Source organism: Perissodus microlepis, chromosome 18 (genome assembly GCF_051167445.1).
Source record: "Perissodus microlepis isolate ML-2025 ecotype Zambia chromosome 18, ASM5116744v1, whole genome shotgun sequence".
In the NCBI taxonomy this organism is placed as follows: Eukaryota; Metazoa; Chordata; class Actinopteri; order Cichliformes; family Cichlidae; genus Perissodus; species Perissodus microlepis.
The window spans coordinates 2,230,515-2,252,197 of record NC_140478.1 but is presented as its reverse complement, the minus strand read 5'-3'; the positions used below and the strand labels follow the sequence as shown (position 1 = coordinate 2,252,197).

The 21,683-nt window shown below is 54.0% G+C and overlaps 21 non-coding genes across 21 annotated transcripts; all 21 read left to right on the top strand.

Moving 5' to 3' along the window:
• The first annotated feature begins 357 nt into the window (after positions 1-357).
• LOC146366894 (5S ribosomal RNA) lies at positions 358-476 on the top strand. The gene has a single exon (XR_014798445.1). It is a non-coding gene; the product is annotated as a 5S ribosomal RNA (ribosomal RNA).
• Positions 477-1,405: 929 nt separating this feature from the next.
• On the top strand, positions 1,406-1,524 carry LOC146366893 (5S ribosomal RNA). Its single transcript, XR_014797824.1, has one exon. It is a non-coding gene; the product is annotated as a 5S ribosomal RNA (ribosomal RNA).
• Positions 1,525-2,453: 929 nt separating this feature from the next.
• On the top strand, positions 2,454-2,572 carry LOC146366892 (5S ribosomal RNA). The gene has a single exon (XR_014797823.1). It is a non-coding gene; the product is annotated as a 5S ribosomal RNA (ribosomal RNA).
• A 929-nt stretch (positions 2,573-3,501) lies between these two features.
• LOC146366891 (5S ribosomal RNA) lies at positions 3,502-3,620 on the top strand. Its single transcript, XR_014797907.1, has one exon. It is a non-coding gene; the product is annotated as a 5S ribosomal RNA (ribosomal RNA).
• Positions 3,621-4,471: 851 nt separating this feature from the next.
• On the top strand, positions 4,472-4,590 carry LOC146366890 (5S ribosomal RNA). Its single transcript, XR_014798443.1, has one exon. It is a non-coding gene; the product is annotated as a 5S ribosomal RNA (ribosomal RNA).
• Positions 4,591-5,519: 929 nt separating this feature from the next.
• Positions 5,520-5,638, top strand: LOC146366889 (5S ribosomal RNA). Its single transcript, XR_014797906.1, has one exon. It is a non-coding gene; the product is annotated as a 5S ribosomal RNA (ribosomal RNA).
• Positions 5,639-6,489: 851 nt separating this feature from the next.
• LOC146366888 (5S ribosomal RNA) lies at positions 6,490-6,608 on the top strand. The gene has a single exon (XR_014798442.1). It is a non-coding gene; the product is annotated as a 5S ribosomal RNA (ribosomal RNA).
• A 929-nt stretch (positions 6,609-7,537) lies between these two features.
• Positions 7,538-7,656, top strand: LOC146366887 (5S ribosomal RNA). The gene has a single exon (XR_014797905.1). It is a non-coding gene; the product is annotated as a 5S ribosomal RNA (ribosomal RNA).
• Positions 7,657-8,507: 851 nt separating this feature from the next.
• LOC146366886 (5S ribosomal RNA) lies at positions 8,508-8,626 on the top strand. Its single transcript, XR_014798441.1, has one exon. It is a non-coding gene; the product is annotated as a 5S ribosomal RNA (ribosomal RNA).
• A 929-nt stretch (positions 8,627-9,555) lies between these two features.
• Positions 9,556-9,674, top strand: LOC146366885 (5S ribosomal RNA). The gene has a single exon (XR_014797822.1). It is a non-coding gene; the product is annotated as a 5S ribosomal RNA (ribosomal RNA).
• A 929-nt stretch (positions 9,675-10,603) lies between these two features.
• Positions 10,604-10,722, top strand: LOC146366884 (5S ribosomal RNA). Its single transcript, XR_014797820.1, has one exon. It is a non-coding gene; the product is annotated as a 5S ribosomal RNA (ribosomal RNA).
• A 929-nt stretch (positions 10,723-11,651) lies between these two features.
• On the top strand, positions 11,652-11,770 carry LOC146366883 (5S ribosomal RNA). Its single transcript, XR_014797819.1, has one exon. It is a non-coding gene; the product is annotated as a 5S ribosomal RNA (ribosomal RNA).
• Positions 11,771-12,699: 929 nt separating this feature from the next.
• On the top strand, positions 12,700-12,818 carry LOC146366882 (5S ribosomal RNA). Its single transcript, XR_014798440.1, has one exon. It is a non-coding gene; the product is annotated as a 5S ribosomal RNA (ribosomal RNA).
• Positions 12,819-13,747: 929 nt separating this feature from the next.
• LOC146366881 (5S ribosomal RNA) lies at positions 13,748-13,866 on the top strand. Its single transcript, XR_014797818.1, has one exon. It is a non-coding gene; the product is annotated as a 5S ribosomal RNA (ribosomal RNA).
• A 929-nt stretch (positions 13,867-14,795) lies between these two features.
• On the top strand, positions 14,796-14,914 carry LOC146366880 (5S ribosomal RNA). Its single transcript, XR_014798439.1, has one exon. It is a non-coding gene; the product is annotated as a 5S ribosomal RNA (ribosomal RNA).
• A 929-nt stretch (positions 14,915-15,843) lies between these two features.
• LOC146366879 (5S ribosomal RNA) lies at positions 15,844-15,962 on the top strand. The gene has a single exon (XR_014797817.1). It is a non-coding gene; the product is annotated as a 5S ribosomal RNA (ribosomal RNA).
• A 929-nt stretch (positions 15,963-16,891) lies between these two features.
• LOC146366878 (5S ribosomal RNA) lies at positions 16,892-17,010 on the top strand. Its single transcript, XR_014798438.1, has one exon. It is a non-coding gene; the product is annotated as a 5S ribosomal RNA (ribosomal RNA).
• Positions 17,011-17,939: 929 nt separating this feature from the next.
• LOC146366877 (5S ribosomal RNA) lies at positions 17,940-18,058 on the top strand. Its single transcript, XR_014797881.1, has one exon. It is a non-coding gene; the product is annotated as a 5S ribosomal RNA (ribosomal RNA).
• A 929-nt stretch (positions 18,059-18,987) lies between these two features.
• Positions 18,988-19,106, top strand: LOC146366876 (5S ribosomal RNA). Its single transcript, XR_014797816.1, has one exon. It is a non-coding gene; the product is annotated as a 5S ribosomal RNA (ribosomal RNA).
• An 851-nt stretch (positions 19,107-19,957) lies between these two features.
• On the top strand, positions 19,958-20,076 carry LOC146366875 (5S ribosomal RNA). Its single transcript, XR_014798437.1, has one exon. It is a non-coding gene; the product is annotated as a 5S ribosomal RNA (ribosomal RNA).
• Positions 20,077-21,005: 929 nt separating this feature from the next.
• LOC146366874 (5S ribosomal RNA) lies at positions 21,006-21,124 on the top strand. The gene has a single exon (XR_014797815.1). It is a non-coding gene; the product is annotated as a 5S ribosomal RNA (ribosomal RNA).
• Positions 21,125-21,683: the final 559 nt, after the last annotated feature.

The following is a 21,683-nucleotide window of genomic DNA, read 5'->3' as shown; positions in this document are numbered from 1 at the left end:
TTCTGGCTGAGGCCATCTACATTACACGAGGGCTTGCGCTGCTGGCTTAGTCCATCTACACCACAACAGGGCCTGTGGCTCTGGCTTAGGCCATATACACCCCACCAGGGCCTTTGCTTCTGGCTGAGGCCACCTACACCACACCAGGTCCTGTGCTGCTGGTGGAGGCCATCTACACCAAACCAGGGCCTGTACTGCTGGTTAAAAGCAAAATTGAGTCCTTGGGTTAGGGTATTAGGCAACCATGCAGTTACCATTAACAATGTAGTTAAATTGGAGGGTTGTGTTTCGTAACTTCAAGTACTGCCCAACTCACCACTTGATTCCATAAATTGACACTTTGTGCTGAGGTCTGCAGCTTACGGCCATACCACCCTGAGCACGCCCGCTCTCGTCTGATCTCGGAAGCTAAGCAGGGTTGGGCTTGGTTAGTACTTGGATGGGAGACCGCCTGGGAATACCAGGTGCCGTAAGCTTTTCATGTCATTGAACTGCTTTTGATCCAGAGAAGGAGGGTGTTGAAAGACCCAAAGCAGCTGCCCATTAATGAGGGCACATAAACGACATTCCTTTTGGCTGTTTTCAGCAATGTCTTGTGCTGCCAGGTGAGGCCATCCGCACCACACCGGGGCCTGTGCTGCTAAGATAGGTCATCTAAATTACACCAGGGCGTCTGCATCTGGCTGAGGAACGGTGCTTCCGGCTGAGGCCATCTACAACACACCAGGGCCTGAGTTTCAGGAAGAAGCCACCTCCACCTCACCAGGTCCTGTGCTGCTAGCTGAGGCCATCTACAACACACCACGGCCTGTGCTCCTGGCTTTGGCCACCAACACCACACCAGGTTCTGTGGCTCTGGCTGAGGCCAACTACACCACACCAGGGCCTGTGGCTCTGGCTGAAGCCATCTACCCCACACCAGGGCCTGTGTTGCTGGTTGAGGCCATTTTATTCACACCAGGGCCTGTGCTGCTGGATGAGGCCATATACATCACACGAGGGCTTGCTCTACTGGATGAGGCCAACTACACCACACCAGGGCCTGTGCTTCTGGCTGAGGCCATCTACATTACACGAGGGCTTGCGCTGCTGGCTTAGTCCATCTACACCACACCAGGGCCTGTGGCTCTGGCTTAGGCCATATACACCCCACCAGGGCCTTTGCTTCTGGCTGAGGCCACCTACACCACACCAGGTCCTGTGCTGCTGGTGGAGGCCATCTACACCAAACCAGGGCCTGTACTGCTGGTTAAAAGCTAAATTGAGTCCTTGGGTTAGAGTATTAGGCAACCATGCAGTTACCATTAACAATGTAGTTAAATTGGAGGGTTGTGTTTCGTAACTTCAAGTACTGCCCAACTCACCACTTGATTCCATAAATTGAGACTTTGTGCTGAGGTCTGCAGCTTACGGCCATACCACCCTGAGCACGCCCGCTCTCGTCTGATCTCGGAAGCTAAGCAGGGTTGGGCTTGGTTAGTACTTGGATGGGAGACCGCCTGGGAATACCAGGTGCTGTAAGCTTTTCATGTCATTGAACTGCTTTTGATCCAGAGAAGGAGGGTGTTGAAAGACCCAAAGCAGCTGCCCATTAATGAGGGCACATAAACGACATTCCTTTTGGCTGTTTTCAGCAATGTCTTGTGCTGCCAGGTGAGGCCATCCGCACCACACCGGGGCCTGTGCTGCTAAGATAGGTCATCTAAATTACACCAGGGCGTCTGCATCTGGCTGAGGACCGTTGCTTCCGGCTGAGAACATCTACAACACACCAGGGCCTGAGTTGCAGGAAGAAGCCACCTCCACCTCACCAGGTCCTGTGCAGCTAGCTGAGGCCATCTACAACACACCACGGCCTGTGCTCCTGGCTTTGGCCACCTACACCACACCAGGTTCTGTGGCTCTGGCTGAGGCCAACTACACCACACCAGGGCCTGTGGCTCTGGCTGAAGCCATCTACCCCACACCAGGGCCTGTGTTGCTGGTTGAGGCCATTTTAATCACACCAGGGCCTGTGCTGCTGGATGAGGCCATATACATCACACGAGGGCTTGCTCTACTGGATGAGGCCAACTACACCACACCAGGGCCTGTGCTTCTGGCTGAGGCCATCTACATTACACAAGGGCTTGCGCTGCTGGCTTAGTCCATCTACACCACACCAGGGCCTGTGGCTCTGGCTTAGGCCATATACACCCCACCAGGGCCTTTGCTTCTGGCTGAGGCCACCTACACCACACCAGGTCCTGTGCTGCTCGTGGAGGCCATCTACACCAAACCAGGGCCTGTACTGCTGGTTAAAAGCAAAATTGAGTCCTTGGGTTAGGGTATTAGGCAACCATGCAGTTACCATTAACAATGTAGTTAAATTGGAGGGTTGTGTTTCGTAACTTCAAGTACTGCCCAACTCACCACTTGATTCCATAAATTGACACTTTGTGCTGAGGTCTGCAGCTTACGGCCATACCACCCTGAGCACGCCCGCTCTCGTCTGATCTCGGAAGCTAAGCAGGGTTGGGCTTGGTTAGTACTTGGATGGGAGACCGCCTGGGAATACCAGGTGCTGTAAGCTTTTCATGTCATTGAACTGCTTTTGATCCAGAGAAGGAGGGTGTTGAAAGACCCAAAGCAGCTGCCCATTAATGAGGGCACATAAACGACATTCCTTTTGGCTGTTTTCAGCAATGTCTTGTGCTGCCAGGTGAGGCCATCCGCACCACACCGGGGCCTGTGCTGCTAAGATAGGTCATCTAAATTACACCAGGGCGTCTGCATCTGGCTGAGGACCGTTGCTTCCGGCTGAGAACATCTACAACACACCAGGGCCTGAGTTGCAGGAAGAAGCCACCTCCACCTCACCAGGTCCTGTGCTGCTAGCTGAGGCCATCTACAACACACCACGGCCTGTGCTCCTGGCTTTGGCCACCTACACCACACCAGGTTCTGTGGCTCTGGCTGAGGCCAACTACACCACACCAGGGCCTGTGGCTCTGGCTGAAGCCATCTACCCCACACCAGGGCCTGTGTTGCTGGTTGAGGCCATTTTAATCACACCAGGGCCTGTGCTGCTGGATGAGGCCATATACATCACACGAGGGCTTGCTCTACTGGATGAGGCCAACTACACCACACCAGGGCCTGTGCTTCTGGCTGAGGCCATCTACATTACACGAGGGCTTGCGCTGCTGGCTTAGTCCATCTACACCACACCAGGGCCTGTGGCTCTGGCTTAGGCCATATACACCCCACCAGGGCCTTTGCTTCTGGCTGAGGCCACCTACACCACACCAGGTCCTGTGCTGCTGGTGGAGGCCATCTACACCAAACCAGGGCCTGTACTGCTGGTTAAAAGCTAAATTGAGTCCTTGGGTTAGAGTATTAGGCAACCATGCAGTTACCATTAACAATGTAGTTAAATTGGAGGGTTGTGTTTCGTAACTTCAAGTACTGCCCAACTCACCACTTGATTCCATAAATTGACACTTTGTGCTGAGGTCTGCAGCTTACGGCCATACCACCCTGAGCACGCCTGCTCTCGTCTGATCTCGGAAGCTAAGCAGGGTTGGGCTTGGTTAGTACTTGGATGGGAGACCGCCTGGGAATACCAGGTGCCGTAAGCTTTTCATGTCATTGAACTGCTTTTGATCCAGAGAAGGAGGGTGTTGAAAGACCCAAAGCAGCTGCCCATTAATGAGGGCACATAAACGACATTCCTTTTGGCTGTTTTCAGCAATGTCTTGTGCTGCCAGGTGAGGCCATCCGCACCACACCGGGGCCTTTGCTGCTAAGATAGGTCATCTAAATTACACCAGGGCGTGTGCATCTGGCTGAGGACCGGTGCTTCCGGCTGAGGCCATCTACAACACACCAGGGCCTGTGCTCCTGGCTTTGGCCACCAACACCACACCAGGTTCTGTGGCTCTGGCTGAGGCCAACTACACCACACCAGGGCCTGTGGCTCTGGCTGAAGCCATCTACCCCACACCAGGGCCTGTGTTGCTGGTTGAGGCCATTTTAATCACACCAGGGCCTGTGCTGCTGGATGAGGCCATATACATCACACGAGGGCTTGCTCTACTGGATGAGGCCAACTACACCACACCAGGGCCTGTGCTTCTGGCTGAGGCCATCTACATTACACGAGGGCTTGCGCTGCTGGCTTAGTCCATCTACACCACACCAGGGCCTGTGGCTCTGGCTTAGGCCATATACACCCCACCAGGGCCTTTGCTTCTGGCTGAGGCCACCTACACCACACCAGGTCCTGTGCTGCTGGTGGAGGCCATCTACACCAAACCAGGGCCTGTACTGCTGGTTAAAAGATAAATTGAGTCCTTGGGTTAGAGTATTAGGCAACCATGCAGTTACCATTAACAATGTAGTTAAATTGGAGGGTTGTGTTTCGTAACTTCAAGTACTGCCCAACTCACCACTTGATTCCATAAATTGACACTTTGTGCTGAGGTCTGCAGCTTACGGCCATACCACCCTGAGCACGCCCGCTCTCGTCTGATCTCGGAAGCTAAGCAGGGTTGGGCTTGGTTAGTACTTGGATGGGAGACCGCCTGGGAATACCAGGTGCCGTAAGCTTTTCATGTCATTGAACTGCTTTTGATCCAGAGAAGGAGGGTGTTGAAAGACCCAAAGCAGCTGCCCATTAATGAGGGCACATAAACGACATTCCTTTTGGCTGTTTTCAGCAATGTCTTGTGCTGCCAGGTGAGGCCATCCGCACCACACCGGGGCCTGTGCTGCTAAGATAGGTCATCTAAATTACACCAGGGCGTGTGCATCTGGCTGAGGACCGGTGCTTCCGGCTGAGGCCATCTACAACACACCAGGGCCTGAGTTTCAGGAAGAAGCCACCTCCACCTCACCAGGTCCTGTGCTGCTAGCTGAGGCCATCTACAACACACCACGGCCTGTGCTCCTGGCTTTGGCCACCAACACCACACCAGGTTCTGTGGCTCTGGCTGAGGCCACCAACACCACACCAGGGCCTGTGGCTCTGGCTGAAGCCATCTACCCCACACCAGGGCCTGTGTTGCTGGTTGAGGCCATTTTATTCACACCAGGGCCTGTGCTGCTGGATGAGGCCATATACATCACACGAGGGCTTGCTCTACTGGATGAGGCCAACTACACCACACCAGGGCCTGTGCTTCTGGCTGAGGCCATCTACATTACACGAGGGCTTGCGCTGCTGGCTTAGTCCATCTACACCACACCAGGGCCTGTGGCTCTGGCTTAGGCCATATACACCCCACCAGGGCCTTTGCTTCTGGCTGAGGCCACCTACACCACACCAGGTCCTGTGCTGCTGGTGGAGGCCATCTACACCAAACCAGGGCCTGTACTGCTGGTTAAAAGCTAAATTGAGTCCTTGGGTTAGAGTATTAGGCAACCATGCAGTTACCATTAACAATGTAGTTAAATTGGAGGGTTGTGTTTCGTAACTTCAAGTACTGCCCAACTCACCACTTGATTCCATAAATTGACACTTTGTGCTGAGGTCTGCAGCTTACGGCCATACCACCCTGAGCACGCCTGCTCTCGTCTGATCTCGGAAGCTAAGCAGGGTTGGGCTTGGTTAGTACTTGGATGGGAGACCGCCTGGGAATACCAGGTGCCGTAAGCTTTTCATGTCATTGAACTGCTTTTGATCCAGAGAAGGAGGGTGTTGAAAGACCCAAAGCAGCTGCCCATTAATGAGGGCACATAAACGACATTCCTTTTGGCTGTTTTCAGCAATGTCTTGTGCTGCCAGGTGAGGCCATCCGCACCACACCGGGGCCTTTGCTGCTAAGATAGGTCATCTAAATTACACCAGGGCGTGTGCATCTGGCTGAGGACCGGTGCTTCCGGCTGAGGCCATCTACAACACACCAGGGCCTGTGCTCCTGGCTTTGGCCACCAACACCACACCAGGTTCTGTGGCTCTGGCTGAGGCCAACTACACCACACCAGGGCCTGTGGCTCTGGCTGAAGCCATCTACCCCACACCAGGGCCTGTGTTGCTGGTTGAGGCCATTTTAATCACACCAGGGCCTGTGCTGCTGGATGAGGCCATATACATCACACGAGGGCTTGCTCTACTGGATGAGGCCAACTACACCACACCAGGGCCTGTGCTTCTGGCTGAGGCCATCTACATTACACGAGGGCTTGCGCTGCTGGCTTAGTCCATCTACACCACAACAGGGCCTGTGGCTCTGGCTTAGGCCATATACACCCCACCAGGGCCTTTGCTTCTGGCTGAGGCCACCTACACCACACCAGGTCCTGTGCTGCTGGTGGAGGCCATCTACACCAAACCAGGGCCTGTACTGCTGGTTAAAAGCAAAATTGAGTCCTTGGGTTAGGGTATTAGGCAACCATGCAGTTACCATTAACAATGTAGTTAAATTGGAGGGTTGTGTTTCGTAACTTCAAGTACTGCCCAACTCACCACTTGATTCCATAAATTGACACTTTGTGCTGAGGTCTGCAGCTTACGGCCATACCACCCTGAGCACGCCCGCTCTCGTCTGATCTCGGAAGCTAAGCAGGGTTGGGCTTGGTTAGTACTTGGATGGGAGACCGCCTGGGAATACCAGGTGCCGTAAGCTTTTCATGTCATTGAACTGCTTTTGATCCAGAGAAGGAGGGTGTTGAAAGACCCAAAGCAGCTGCCCATTAATGAGGGCACATAAACGACATTCCTTTTGGCTGTTTTCAGCAATGTCTTGTGCTGCCAGGTGAGGCCATCCGCACCACACCGGGGCCTGTGCTGCTAAGATAGGTCATCTAAATTACACCAGGGCGTCTGCATCTGGCTGAGGAACGGTGCTTCCGGCTGAGGCCATCTACAACACACCAGGGCCTGAGTTTCAGGAAGAAGCCACCTCCACCTCACCAGGTCCTGTGCTGCTAGCTGAGGCCATCTACAACACACCACGGCCTGTGCTCCTGGCTTTGGCCACCAACACCACACCAGGTTCTGTGGCTCTGGCTGAGGCCAACTACACCACACCAGGGCCTGTGGCTCTGGCTGAAGCCATCTACCCCACACCAGGGCCTGTGTTGCTGGTTGAGGCCATTTTATTCACACCAGGGCCTGTGCTGCTGGATGAGGCCATATACATCACACGAGGGCTTGCTCTACTGGATGAGGCCAACTACACCACACCAGGGCCTGTGCTTCTGGCTGAGGCCATCTACATTACACGAGGGCTTGCGCTGCTGGCTTAGTCCATCTACACCACACCAGGGCCTGTGGCTCTGGCTTAGGCCATATACACCCCACCAGGGCCTTTGCTTCTGGCTGAGGCCACCTACACCACACCAGGTCCTGTGCTGCTGGTGGAGGCCATCTACACCAAACCAGGGCCTGTACTGCTGGTTAAAAGCTAAATTGAGTCCTTGGGTTAGAGTATTAGGCAACCATGCAGTTACCATTAACAATGTAGTTAAATTGGAGGGTTGTGTTTCGTAACTTCAAGTACTGCCCAACTCACCACTTGATTCCATAAATTGACACTTTGTGCTGAGGTCTGCAGCTTACGGCCATACCACCCTGAGCACGCCTGCTCTCGTCTGATCTCGGAAGCTAAGCAGGGTTGGGCTTGGTTAGTACTTGGATGGGAGACCGCCTGGGAATACCAGGTGCCGTAAGCTTTTCATGTCATTGAACTGCTTTTGATCCAGAGAAGGAGGGTGTTGAAAGACCCAAAGCAGCTGCCCATTAATGAGGGCACATAAACGACATTCCTTTTGGCTGTTTTCAGCAATGTCTTGTGCTGCCAGGTGAGGCCATCCGCACCACACCGGGGCCTTTGCTGCTAAGATAGGTCATCTAAATTACACCAGGGCGTGTGCATCTGGCTGAGGACCGGTGCTTCCGGCTGAGGCCATCTACAACACACCAGGGCCTGTGCTCCTGGCTTTGGCCACCAACACCACACCAGGTTCTGTGGCTCTGGCTGAGGCCAACTACACCACACCAGGGCCTGTGGCTCTGGCTGAAGCCATCTACCCCACACCAGGGCCTGTGTTGCTGGTTGAGGCCATTTTAATCACACCAGGGCCTGTGCTGCTGGATGAGGCCATATACATCACACGAGGGCTTGCTCTACTGGATGAGGCCAACTACACCACACCAGGGCCTGTGCTTCTGGCTGAGGCCATCTACATTACACGAGGGCTTGCGCTGCTGGCTTAGTCCATCTACACCACAACAGGGCCTGTGGCTCTGGCTTAGGCCATATACACCCCACCAGGGCCTTTGCTTCTGGCTGAGGCCACCTACACCACACCAGGTCCTGTGCTGCTGGTGGAGGCCATCTACACCAAACCAGGGCCTGTACTGCTGGTTAAAAGCAAAATTGAGTCCTTGGGTTAGGGTATTAGGCAACCATGCAGTTACCATTAACAATGTAGTTAAATTGGAGGGTTGTGTTTCGTAACTTCAAGTACTGCCCAACTCACCACTTGATTCCATAAATTGACACTTTGTGCTGAGGTCTGCAGCTTACGGCCATACCACCCTGAGCACGCCCGCTCTCGTCTGATCTCGGAAGCTAAGCAGGGTTGGGCTTGGTTAGTACTTGGATGGGAGACCGCCTGGGAATACCAGGTGCCGTAAGCTTTTCATGTCATTGAACTGCTTTTGATCCAGAGAAGGAGGGTGTTGAAAGACCCAAAGCAGCTGCCCATTAATGAGGGCACATAAACGACATTCCTTTTGGCTGTTTTCAGCAATGTCTTGTGCTGCCAGGTGAGGCCATCCGCACCACACCGGGGCCTGTGCTGCTAAGATAGGTCATCTAAATTACACCAGGGCGTCTGCATCTGGCTGAGGAACGGTGCTTCCGGCTGAGGCCATCTACAACACACCAGGGCCTGAGTTTCAGGAAGAAGCCACCTCCACCTCACCAGGTCCTGTGCTGCTAGCTGAGGCCATCTACAACACACCACGGCCTGTGCTCCTGGCTTTGGCCACCAACACCACACCAGGTTCTGTGGCTCTGGCTGAGGCCAACTACACCACACCAGGGCCTGTGGCTCTGGCTGAAGCCATCTACCCCACACCAGGGCCTGTGTTGCTGGTTGAGGCCATTTTATTCACACCAGGGCCTGTGCTGCTGGATGAGGCCATATACATCACACGAGGGCTTGCTCTACTGGATGAGGCCAACTACACCACACCAGGGCCTGTGCTTCTGGCTGAGGCCATCTACATTACACGAGGGCTTGCGCTGCTGGCTTAGTCCATCTACACCACACCAGGGCCTGTGGCTCTGGCTTAGGCCATATACACCCCACCAGGGCCTTTGCTTCTGGCTGAGGCCACCTACACCACACCAGGTCCTGTGCTGCTGGTGGAGGCCATCTACACCAAACCAGGGCCTGTACTGCTGGTTAAAAGCTAAATTGAGTCCTTGGGTTAGAGTATTAGGCAACCATGCAGTTACCATTAACAATGTAGTTAAATTGGAGGGTTGTGTTTCGTAACTTCAAGTACTGCCCAACTCACCACTTGATTCCATAAATTGAGACTTTGTGCTGAGGTCTGCAGCTTACGGCCATACCACCCTGAGCACGCCCGCTCTCGTCTGATCTCGGAAGCTAAGCAGGGTTGGGCTTGGTTAGTACTTGGATGGGAGACCGCCTGGGAATACCAGGTGCTGTAAGCTTTTCATGTCATTGAACTGCTTTTGATCCAGAGAAGGAGGGTGTTGAAAGACCCAAAGCAGCTGCCCATTAATGAGGGCACATAAACGACATTCCTTTTGGCTGTTTTCAGCAATGTCTTGTGCTGCCAGGTGAGGCCATCCGCACCACACCGGGGCCTGTGCTGCTAAGATAGGTCATCTAAATTACACCAGGGCGTCTGCATCTGGCTGAGGACCGTTGCTTCCGGCTGAGAACATCTACAACACACCAGGGCCTGAGTTGCAGGAAGAAGCCACCTCCACCTCACCAGGTCCTGTGCTGCTAGCTGAGGCCATCTACAACACACCACGGCCTGTGCTCCTGGCTTTGGCCACCTACACCACACCAGGTTCTGTGGCTCTGGCTGAGGCCAACTACACCACACCAGGGCCTGTGGCTCTGGCTGAAGCCATCTACCCCACACCAGGGCCTGTGTTGCTGGTTGAGGCCATTTTAATCACACCAGGGCCTGTGCTGCTGGATGAGGCCATATACATCACACGAGGGCTTGCTCTACTGGATGAGGCCAACTACACCACACCAGGGCCTGTGCTTCTGGCTGAGGCCATCTACATTACACAAGGGCTTGCGCTGCTGGCTTAGTCCATCTACACCACACCAGGGCCTGTGGCTCTGGCTTAGGCCATATACACCCCACCAGGGCCTTTGCTTCTGGCTGAGGCCACCTACACCACACCAGGTCCTGTGCTGCTGGTGGAGGCCATCTACACCAAACCAGGGCCTGTACTGCTGGTTAAAAGCTAAATTGAGTCCTTGGGTTAGAGTATTAGGCAACCATGCAGTTACCATTAACAATGTAGTTAAATTGGAGGGTTGTGTTTCGTAACTTCAAGTACTGCCCAACTCACCACTTGATTCCATAAATTGAGACTTTGTGCTGAGGTCTGCAGCTTACGGCCATACCACCCTGAGCACGCCCGCTCTCGTCTGATCTCGGAAGCTAAGCAGGGTTGGGCTTGGTTAGTACTTGGATGGGAGACCGCCTGGGAATACCAGGTGCTGTAAGCTTTTCATGTCATTGAACTGCTTTTGATCCAGAGAAGGAGGGTGTTGAAAGACCCAAAGCAGCTGCCCATTAATGAGGGCACATAAACGACATTCCTTTTGGCTGTTTTCAGCAATGTCTTGTGCTGCCAGGTGAGGCCATCCGCACCACACCGGGGCCTGTGCTGCTAAGATAGGTCATCTAAATTACACCAGGGCGTCTGCATCTGGCTGAGGACCGTTGCTTCCGGCTGAGAACATCTACAACACACCAGGGCCTGAGTTGCAGGAAGAAGCCACCTCCACCTCACCAGGTCCTGTGCTGCTAGCTGAGGCCATCTACAACACACCACGGCCTGTGCTCCTGGCTTTGGCCACCTACACCACACCAGGTTCTGTGGCTCTGGCTGAGGCCAACTACACCACACCAGGGCCTGTGGCTCTGGCTGAAGCCATCTACCCCACACCAGGGCCTGTGTTGCTGGTTGAGGCCATTTTAATCACACCAGGGCCTGTGCTGCTGGATGAGGCCATATACATCACACGAGGGCTTGCTCTACTGGATGAGGCCAACTACACCACACCAGGGCCTGTGCTTCTGGCTGAGGCCATCTACATTACACAAGGGCTTGCGCTGCTGGCTTAGTCCATCTACACCACACCAGGGCCTGTGGCTCTGGCTTAGGCCATATACACCCCACCAGGGCCTTTGCTTCTGGCTGAGGCCACCTACACCACACCAGGTCCTGTGCTGCTCGTGGAGGCCATCTACACCAAACCAGGGCCTGTACTGCTGGTTAAAAGCAAAATTGAGTCCTTGGGTTAGGGTATTAGGCAACCATGCAGTTACCATTAACAATGTAGTTAAATTGGAGGGTTGTGTTTCGTAACTTCAAGTACTGCCCAACTCACCACTTGATTCCATAAATTGACACTTTGTGCTGAGGTCTGCAGCTTACGGCCATACCACCCTGAGCACGCCCGCTCTCGTCTGATCTCGGAAGCTAAGCAGGGTTGGGCTTGGTTAGTACTTGGATGGGAGACCGCCTGGGAATACCAGGTGCTGTAAGCTTTTCATGTCATTGAACTGCTTTTGATCCAGAGAAGGAGGGTGTTGAAAGACCCAAAGCAGCTGCCCATTAATGAGGGCACATAAACGACATTCCTTTTGGCTGTTTTCAGCAATGTCTTGTGCTGCCAGGTGAGGCCATCCGCACCACACCGGGGCCTGTGCTGCTAAGATAGGTCATCTAAATTACACCAGGGCGTCTGCATCTGGCTGAGGACCGTTGCTTCCGGCTGAGAACATCTACAACACACCAGGGCCTGAGTTGCAGGAAGAAGCCACCTCCACCTCACCAGGTCCTGTGCTGCTAGCTGAGGCCATCTACAACACACCACGGCCTGTGCTCCTGGCTTTGGCCACCTACACCACACCAGGTTCTGTGGCTCTGGCTGAGGCCAACTACACCACACCAGGGCCTGTGGCTCTGGCTGAAGCCATCTACCCCACACCAGGGCCTGTGTTGCTGGTTGAGGCCATTTTAATCACACCAGGGCCTGTGCTGCTGGATGAGGCCATATACATCACACGAGGGCTTGCTCTACTGGATGAGGCCAACTACACCACACCAGGGCCTGTGCTTCTGGCTGAGGCCATCTACATTACACGAGGGCTTGCGCTGCTGGCTTAGTCCATCTACACCACACCAGGGCCTGTGGCTCTGGCTTAGGCCATATACACCCCACCAGGGCCTTTGCTTCTGGCTGAGGCCACCTACACCACACCAGGTCCTGTGCTGCTGGTGGAGGCCATCTACACCAAACCAGGGCCTGTACTGCTGGTTAAAAGATAAATTGAGTCCTTGGGTTAGAGTATTAGGCAACCATGCAGTTACCATTAACAATGTAGTTAAATTGGAGGGTTGTGTTTCGTAACTTCAAGTACTGCCCAACTCACCACTTGATTCCATAAATTGACACTTTGTGCTGAGGTCTGCAGCTTACGGCCATACCACCCTGAGCACGCCCGCTCTCGTCTGATCTCGGAAGCTAAGCAGGGTTGGGCTTGGTTAGTACTTGGATGGGAGACCGCCTGGGAATACCAGGTGCCGTAAGCTTTTCATGTCATTGAACTGCTTTTGATCCAGAGAAGGAGGGTGTTGAAAGACCCAAAGCAGCTGCCCATTAATGAGGGCACATAAACGACATTCCTTTTGGCTGTTTTCAGCAATGTCTTGTGCTGCCAGGTGAGGCCATCCGCACCACACCGGGGCCTGTGCTGCTAAGATAGGTCATCTAAATTACACCAGGGCGTCTGCATCTGGCTGAGGACCATTGCTTCCGGCTGAGAACATCTACAACACACCAGGGCCTGAGTTGCAGGAAGAAGCCACCTCCACCTCACCAGGTCCTGTGCAGCTAGCTGAGGCCATCTACAACACACCACGGCCTGTGCTCCTGGCTTTGGCCACCTACACCACACCAGGTTCTGTGGCTCTGGCTGAGGCCAACTACACCACACCAGGGCCTGTGGCTCTGGCTGAAGCCATCTACCCCACACCAGGGCCTGTGTTGCTGGTTGAGGCCATTTTAATCACACCAGGGCCTGTGCTGCTGGATGAGGCCATATACATCACACGAGGGCTTGCTCTACTGGATGAGGCCAACTACACCACACCAGGGCCTGTGCTTCTGGCTGAGGCCATCTACATTACACGAGGGCTTGCGCTGCTGGCTTAGTCCATCTACACCACACCAGGGCCTGTGGCTCTGGCTTAGGCCATATACACCCCACCAGGGCCTTTGCTTCTGGCTGAGGCCACCTACACCACACCAGGTCCTGTGCTGCTCGTGGAGGCCATCTACACCAAACCAGGGCCTGTACTGCTGGTTAAAAGCAAAATTGAGTCCTTGGGTTAGGGTATTAGGCAACCATGCAGTTACCATTAACAATGTAGTTAAATTGGAGGGTTGTGTTTCGTAACTTCAAGTACTGCCCAACTCACCACTTGATTCCATAAATTGACACTTTGTGCTGAGGTCTGCAGCTTACGGCCATACCACCCTGAGCACGCCCGCTCTCGTCTGATCTCGGAAGCTAAGCAGGGTTGGGCTTGGTTAGTACTTGGATGGGAGACCGCCTGGGAATACCAGGTGCTGTAAGCTTTTCATGTCATTGAACTGCTTTTGATCCAGAGAAGGAGGGTGTTGAAAGACCCAAAGCAGCTGCCCATTAATGAGGGCACATAAACGACATTCCTTTTGGCTGTTTTCAGCAATGTCTTGTGCTGCCAGGTGAGGCCATCCGCACCACACCGGGGCCTGTGCTGCTAAGATAGGTCATCTAAATTACACCAGGGCGTCTGCATCTGGCTGAGGACCGTTGCTTCCGGCTTAGAACATCTACAACACACCAGGGCCTGAGTTGCAGGAAGAAGCCACCTCCACCTCACCAGGTCCTGTGCTGCTAGCTGAGGCCATCTACAACACACCACGGCCTGTGCTCCTGGCTTTGGCCACCTACACCACACCAGGTTCTGTGGCTCTGGCTGAGGCCAACTACACCACACCAGGGCCTGTGGCTCTGGCTGAAGCCATCTACCCCACACCAGGGCCTGTGTTGCTGGTTGAGGCCATTTTAATCACACCAGGGCCTGTGCTGCTGGATGAGGCCATATACATCACACGAGGGCTTGCTCTACTGGATGAGGCCAACTACACCACACCAGGGCCTGTGCTTCTGGCTGAGGCCATCTACATTACACGAGGGCTTGCGCTGCTGGCTTAGTCCATCTACACCACACCAGGGCCTGTGGCTCTGGCTTAGGCCATATACACCCCACCAGGGCCTTTGCTTCTGGCTGAGGCCACCTACACCACACCAGGTCCTGTGCTGCTGGTGGAGGCCATCTACACCAAACCAGGGCCTGTACTGCTGGTTAAAAGATAAATTGAGTCCTTGGGTTAGAGTATTAGGCAACCATGCAGTTACCATTAACAATGTAGTTAAATTGGAGGGTTGTGTTTCGTAACTTCAAGTACTGCCCAACTCACCACTTGATTCCATAAATTGACACTTTGTGCTGAGGTCTGCAGCTTACGGCCATACCACCCTGAGCACGCCCGCTCTCGTCTGATCTCGGAAGCTAAGCAGGGTTGGGCTTGGTTAGTACTTGGATGGGAGACCGCCTGGGAATACCAGGTGCCGTAAGCTTTTCATGTCATTGAACTGCTTTTGATCCAGAGAAGGAGGGTGTTGAAAGACCCAAAGCAGCTGCCCATTAATGAGGGCACATAAACGACATTCCTTTTGGCTGTTTTCAGCAATGTCTTGTGCTGCCAGGTGAGGCCATCCGCACCACACCGGGGCCTGTGCTGCTAAGATAGGTCATCTAAATTACACCAGGGCGTCTGCATCTGGCTGAGGACCGGTGCTTCCGGCTGAGAACATCTACAACACACCAGGGCCTGAGTTGCAGGAAGAAGCCACCTCCACCTCACCAGGTCCTGTGCAGCTAGCTGAGGCCATCTACAACACACCACGGCCTGTGCTCCTGGCTTTGGCCACCTACACCACACCAGGTTCTGTGGCTCTGGCTGAGGCCAACTACACCACACCAGGGCCTGTGGCTCTGGCTGAAGCCATCTACCCCACACCAGGGCCTGTGTTGCTGGTTGAGGCCATTTTAATCACACCAGGGCCTGTGCTGCTGGATGAGGCCATATACATCACACGAGGGCTTGCTCTACTGGATGAGGCCAACTACACCACACCAGGGCCTGTGCTTCTGGCTGAGGCCATCTACATTACACGAGGGCTTGCGCTGCTGGCTTAGTCCATCTACACCACACCAGGGCCTGTGGCTCTGGCTTAGGCCATATACACCCCACCAGGGCCTTTGCTTCTGGCTGAGGCCACCTACACCACACCAGGTCCTGTGCTGCTGGTGGAGGCCATCTACACCAAACCAGGGCCTGTACTGCTGGTTAAAAGATAAATTGAGTCCTTGGGTTAGAGTATTAGGCAACCATGCAGTTACCATTAACAATGTAGTTAAATTGGAGGGTTGTGTTTCGTAACTTCAAGTACTGCCCAACTCACCACTTGATTCCATAAATTGACACTTTGTGCTGAGGTCTGCAGCTTACGGCCATACCACCCTGAGCACGCCCGCTCTCGTCTGATCTCGGAAGCTAAGCAGGGTTGGGCTTGGTTAGTACTTGGATGGGAGACCGCCTGGGAATACCAGGTGCTGTAAGCTTTTCATGTCATTGAACTGCTTTTGATCCAGAGAAGGAGGGTGTTGAAAGACCCAAAGCAGCTGCCCATTAATGAGGGCACATAAACGACATTCCTTTTGGCTGTTTTCAGCAATGTCTTGTGCTGCCAGGTGAGGCCATCCGCACCACACCGGGGCCTGTGCTGCTATGATAGGTCATCTAAATTACACCAGGGCGTCTGCATCTGGCTGAGGACCGTTGCTTCCGGCTGAGAACATCTACAACACACCAGGGCCTGAGTTGCAGGAAGAAGCCACCTCCACCTCACCAGGTCCTGTGCAGCTAGCTGAGGCCATCTACAACACACCACGGCCTGTGCTCCTGGCTTTGGCCACCTACACCACACCAGGTTCTGTGGCTCTGGCTGAGGCCAACTACACCACACCAGGGCCTGTGGCTCTGGCTGAAGCCATCTACCCCACACCAGGGCCTGTGTTGCTGGTTGAGGCCATTTTAATCACACCAGGGCCTGTGCTGCTGGATGAGGCCATATACATCACACGAGGGCTTGCTCTACTGGATGAGGCCAACTACACCACACCAGGGCCTGTGCTTCTGGCTGAGGCCATCTACATTACACGAGGGCTTGCGCTGCTGGCTTAGTCCATCTACACCACACCAGGGCCTGTGGCTCTGGCTTAGGCCATATACACCCCACCAGGGCCTTTGCTTCTGGCTGAGGCCACCTACACCACACCAGGTCCTGTGCTGCTGGTGGAGGCCATCTACACCAAACCAGGGCCTGTACTGCTGGTTAAAAGATAAATTGAGTCCTTGGGTTAGAGTATTAGGCAACCATGCAGTTACCATTAACAATGTAGTTAAATTGGAGGGTTGTGTTTCGTAACTTCAAGTACTGCCCAACTCACCACTTGATTCCATAAATTGACACTTTGTGCTGAGGTCTGCAGCTTACGGCCATACCACCCTGAGCACGCCCGCTCTCGTCTGATCTCGGAAGCTAAGCAGGGTTGGGCTTGGTTAGTACTTGGATGGGAGACCGCCTGGGAATACCAGGTGCCGTAAGCTTTTCATGTCATTGAACTGCTTTTGATCCAGAGAAGGAGGGTGTTGAAAGACCCAAAGCAGCTGCCCATTAATGAGGGCACATAAACGACATTCCTTTTGGCTGTTTTCAGCAATGTCTTGTGCTGCCAGGTGAGGCCATCCGCACCACACCGGGGCCTTTGCTGCTAAGATAGGTCATCTAAATTACACCAGGGCGTGTGCATCTGGCTGAGGACCGGTGCTTCCGGCTGAGGCCATCTACAACACACCAGGGCCTGAGTTTCAGGAAGAAGCCACCTCCACCTCACCAGGTCCTGTGCTGCTAGCTGAGGCCATCTACAACACACCACGGCCTGTGCTCCTGGCTTTGGCCACCAACACCACACCAGGTTCTGTGGCTCTGGCTGAGGCCAACTACACCACACCAGGGCCTGTGGCTCTGGCTGAAGCCATCTACCCCACACCAGGGCCTGTGTTGCTGGTTGAGGCCATTTTAATCACACCAGGGCCTGTGCTGCTGGATGAGGCCATATACATCACACGAGGGCTTGCTCTACTGGATGAGGCCAACTACACCACACCAGGGCCTGTGCTTCTGGCTGAGGCCATCTACATTACACGAGGGCTTGCGCTGCTGGCTTAGTCCATCTACACCACAACAGGGCCTGTGGCTCTGGCTTAGGCCATATACACCCCACCAGGGCCTTTGCTTCTGGCTGAGGCCACCTACACCACACCAGGTCCTGTGCTGCTGGTGGAGGCCATCTACACCAAACCAGGGCCTGTACTGCTGGTTAAAAGCAAAATTGAGTCCTTGGGTTAGGGTATTAGGCAACCATGCAGTTACCATTAACAATGTAGTTAAATTGGAGGGTTGTGTTTCGTAACTTCAAGTACTGCCCAACTCACCACTTGATTCCATAAATTGACACTTTGTGCTGAGGTCTGCAGCTTACGGCCATACCACCCTGAGCACGCCCGCTCTCGTCTGATCTCGGAAGCTAAGCAGGGTTGGGCTTGGTTAGTACTTGGATGGGAGTCCGCCTGGGAATACCAGGTGCCGTAAGCTTTTCATGTCATTGAACTGCTTTTGATCCAGAGAAGGAGGGTGTTGAAAGACCCAAAGCAGCTGCCCATTAATGAGGGCACATAAACGACATTCCTTTTGGCTGTTTTCAGCAATGTCTTGTGCTGCCAGGTGAGGCCATCCGCACCACACCGGGGCCTGTGCTGCTAAGATAGGTCATCTAAATTACACCAGGGTGTGTGCATCTGGCTGAGGAACGGTGCTTCCGGCTGAGGCCATCTACAACACACCAGGGCCTGAGTTTCAGGAAGAAGCCACCTCCACCTCACCAGGTCCTGTGCTGCTAGCTGAGGCCATCTACAACACACCACGGCCTGTGCTCCTGGCTTTGGCCACCAACACCACACCAGGTTCTGTGGCTCTGGCTGAGGCCAACTACACCACACCAGGGCCTGTGGCTCTGGCTGAAGCCATCTACCCCACACCAGGGCCTGTGTTGCTGGTTGAGGCCATTTTATTCACACCAGGGCCTGTGCTGCTGGATGAGGCCATATACATCACACGAGGGCTTGCTCTACTGGATGAGGCCAACTACACCACACCAGGGCCTGTGCTTCTGGCTGAGGCCATCTACATTACACGAGGGCTTGCGCTGCTGGCTTAGTCCATCTACACCACACCAGGGCCTGTGGCTCTGGCTTAGGCCATATACACCCCACCAGGGCCTTTGCTTCTGGCTGAGGCCACCTACACCACACCAGGTCCTGTGCTGCTGGTGGAGGCCATCTACACCAAACCAGGGCCTGTACTGCTGGTTAAAAGCTAAATTGAGTCCTTGGGTTAGAGTATTAGGCAACCATGCAGTTACCATTAACAATGTAGTTAAATTGGAGGGTTGTGTTTCGTAACTTCAAGTACTGCCCAACTCACCACTTGATTCCATAAATTGACACTTTGTGCTGAGGTCTGCAGCTTACGGCCATACCACCCTGAGCACGCCCGCTCTCGTCTGATCTCGGAAGCTAAGCAGGGTTGGGCTTGGTTAGTACTTGGATGGGAGACCGCCTGGGAATACCAGGTGCTGTAAGCTTTTCATGTCATTGAACTGCTTTTGATCCAGAGAAGGAGGGTGTTGAAAGACCCAAAGCAGCTGCCCATTAATGAGGGCACATAAACGACATTCCTTTTGGCTGTTTTCAGCAATGTCTTGTGCTGCCAGGTGAGGCCATCCGCACCACACCGGGGCCTGTGCTGCTAAGATAGGTGATCTAAATTACACCAGGGCGTGTGCATCTGGCTGAGGACCGGTGCTTCCGGCTGAGGCCTTCTACAACACACCAGGGCCTGAGTTGCAGGAAGAAGCCACCTCCACCTCACCAGGTCCTGTGCTGCTAGCTGAGGCCATCTACAACACACCACGGCCTGTGCTCCTGGCTTTGGCCACCAACACCACACCAGGTTCTGTGGCTCTGGCTGAGGCCAACTACACCACACCAGGGCCTGTGGCTCTGGCTGAAGCCATCTACCCCACACCAGGGCCTGTGTTGCTGGTTGAGGCCATTTTAATCACACCAGGGCCTGTGCTGCTGGATGAGGCCATCTACATTACACGAGGGCTTGCGCTGCTGGCTTAGTCCATCTACACCACAACAGGGCCTGTGGCTCTGGCTTAGGCCATATACACCCCACCAGGGCCTTTGCTTCTGGCTGAGGCCACCTACACCACACCAGGTCCTGTGCTGCTGGTGGAGGCCATCTACACCAAACCAGGGCCTGTACTGCTGGTTAAAAGCAAAATTGAGTCCTTGGGTTAGGGTATTAGGCAACCATGCAGTTACCATTAACAATGTAGTTAAATTGGAGGGTTGTGTTTCGTAACTTCAAGTACTGCCCAACTCACCACTTGATTCCATAAATTGACACTTTGTGCTGAGGTCTGCAGCTTACGGCCATACCACCCTGAGCACGCCCGCTCTCGTCTGATCTCGGAAGCTAAGCAGGGTTGGGCTTGGTTAGTACTTGGATGGGAGACCGCCTGGGAATACCAGGTGCCGTAAGCTTTTCATGTCATTGAACTGCTTTTGATCCAGAGAAGGAGGGTGTTGAAAGACCCAAAGCAGCTGCCCATTAATGAGGGCACATAAACGACATTCCTTTTGGCTGTTTTCAGCAATGTCTTGTGCTGCCAGGTGAGGCCATCCGCACCACACCGGGGCCTGTGCTGCTAAGATAGGTCATCTAAATTACACCAGGGCGTGTGCATCTGGCTGAGGACCGGTGCTTCCGGCTGAGGCCATCTACAACACACCAGGGCCTGAGTTTCAGGAAGAAGCCACCTCCACCTCACCAGGTCCTGTGCTGCTAGCTGAGGCCATCTACAACACACCACGGCCTGTGCTCCTGGCTTTGGCCACCAACACCACACCAGGTTCTGTGGCTCTGGCTGAGGCCACCAACACCACACCAGGGCTTGTGGCTCTGGCTGAAGCCATCTACCCCACACCAGGGCCTGTGTTGCTGGTTGAGGCCATTTTAATCACACCAGGGCCTGTGCTGCTGGATGAGGCCATATACATCACACGAGGGCTTGCTCTACTGGATGAGGCCAACTACACCACACCAGGGCCTGTGCTTCTGGCTGAGGCCATCTACATTACACGAGGGCTTGCGCTGCTGGCTTAGTCCATCTACACCACACCAGGGCCTGTGGCTCTGGCTTAGGCCATATACACCCCACCAGGGCCTTTGCTTCTGGCTGAGGCCACCTACACCACACCAGGTCCTGTGCTGCTGGTGGAGGCCATCTACACCAAACCAGGGCCTGTACTGCTGGTTAAAAGCTAAATTGAGTCCTTGGGTTAGAGTATTAGGCAACCATGCAGTTACCATTAACAATGTAGTTAAATTGGAGGGTTGTGTTTCGTAACTTCAAGTACTGCCCAACTCACCACTTGATTCCATAAATTGAGACTTTGTGCTGAGGTCTGCAGCTTACGGCCATACCACCCTGAGCACGCCCGCTCTCGTCTGATCTCGGAAGCTAAGCAGGGTTGGGCTTGGTTAGTACTTGGATGGGAGACCGCCTGGGAATACCAGGTGCTGTAAGCTTTTCATGTCATTGAACTGCTTTTGATCCAGAGAAGGAGGGTGTTGAAAGACCCAAAGCAGCTGCCCATTAATGAGGGCACATAAACGACATTCCTTTTGGCTGTTTTCAGCAATGTCTTGTGCTGCCAGGTGAGGCCATCCGCACCACACCGGGGCCTGTGCTGCTAAGATAGGTCATCTAAATTACACCAGGGCGTGTGCATCTGGCTGAGGACCGGTGCTTCCGGCTGAGGCCTTCTACAACACACCAGGGCCTGAGTTGCAGGAAGAAGCCACCTCCACCTCACCAGGTCCTGTGCTGCTAGCTGAGGCCATCTACAACACACCACGGCCTGTGCTCCTGGCTTTGGCCACCAACACCACACCAGGTTCTGTGGCTCTGGCTGAGGCCAACTACACCACACCAGGGCCTGTGGCTCTGGCTGAAGCCATCTACCCCACACCAGGGCCTGTGTTGCTGGTTGAGGCCATTTTAATCACACCAGGGCCTGTGCTGCTGGATGAGGCCATATACATCACACGAGGGCTTGCTCTACTGGATGAGGCCAACTACACCACA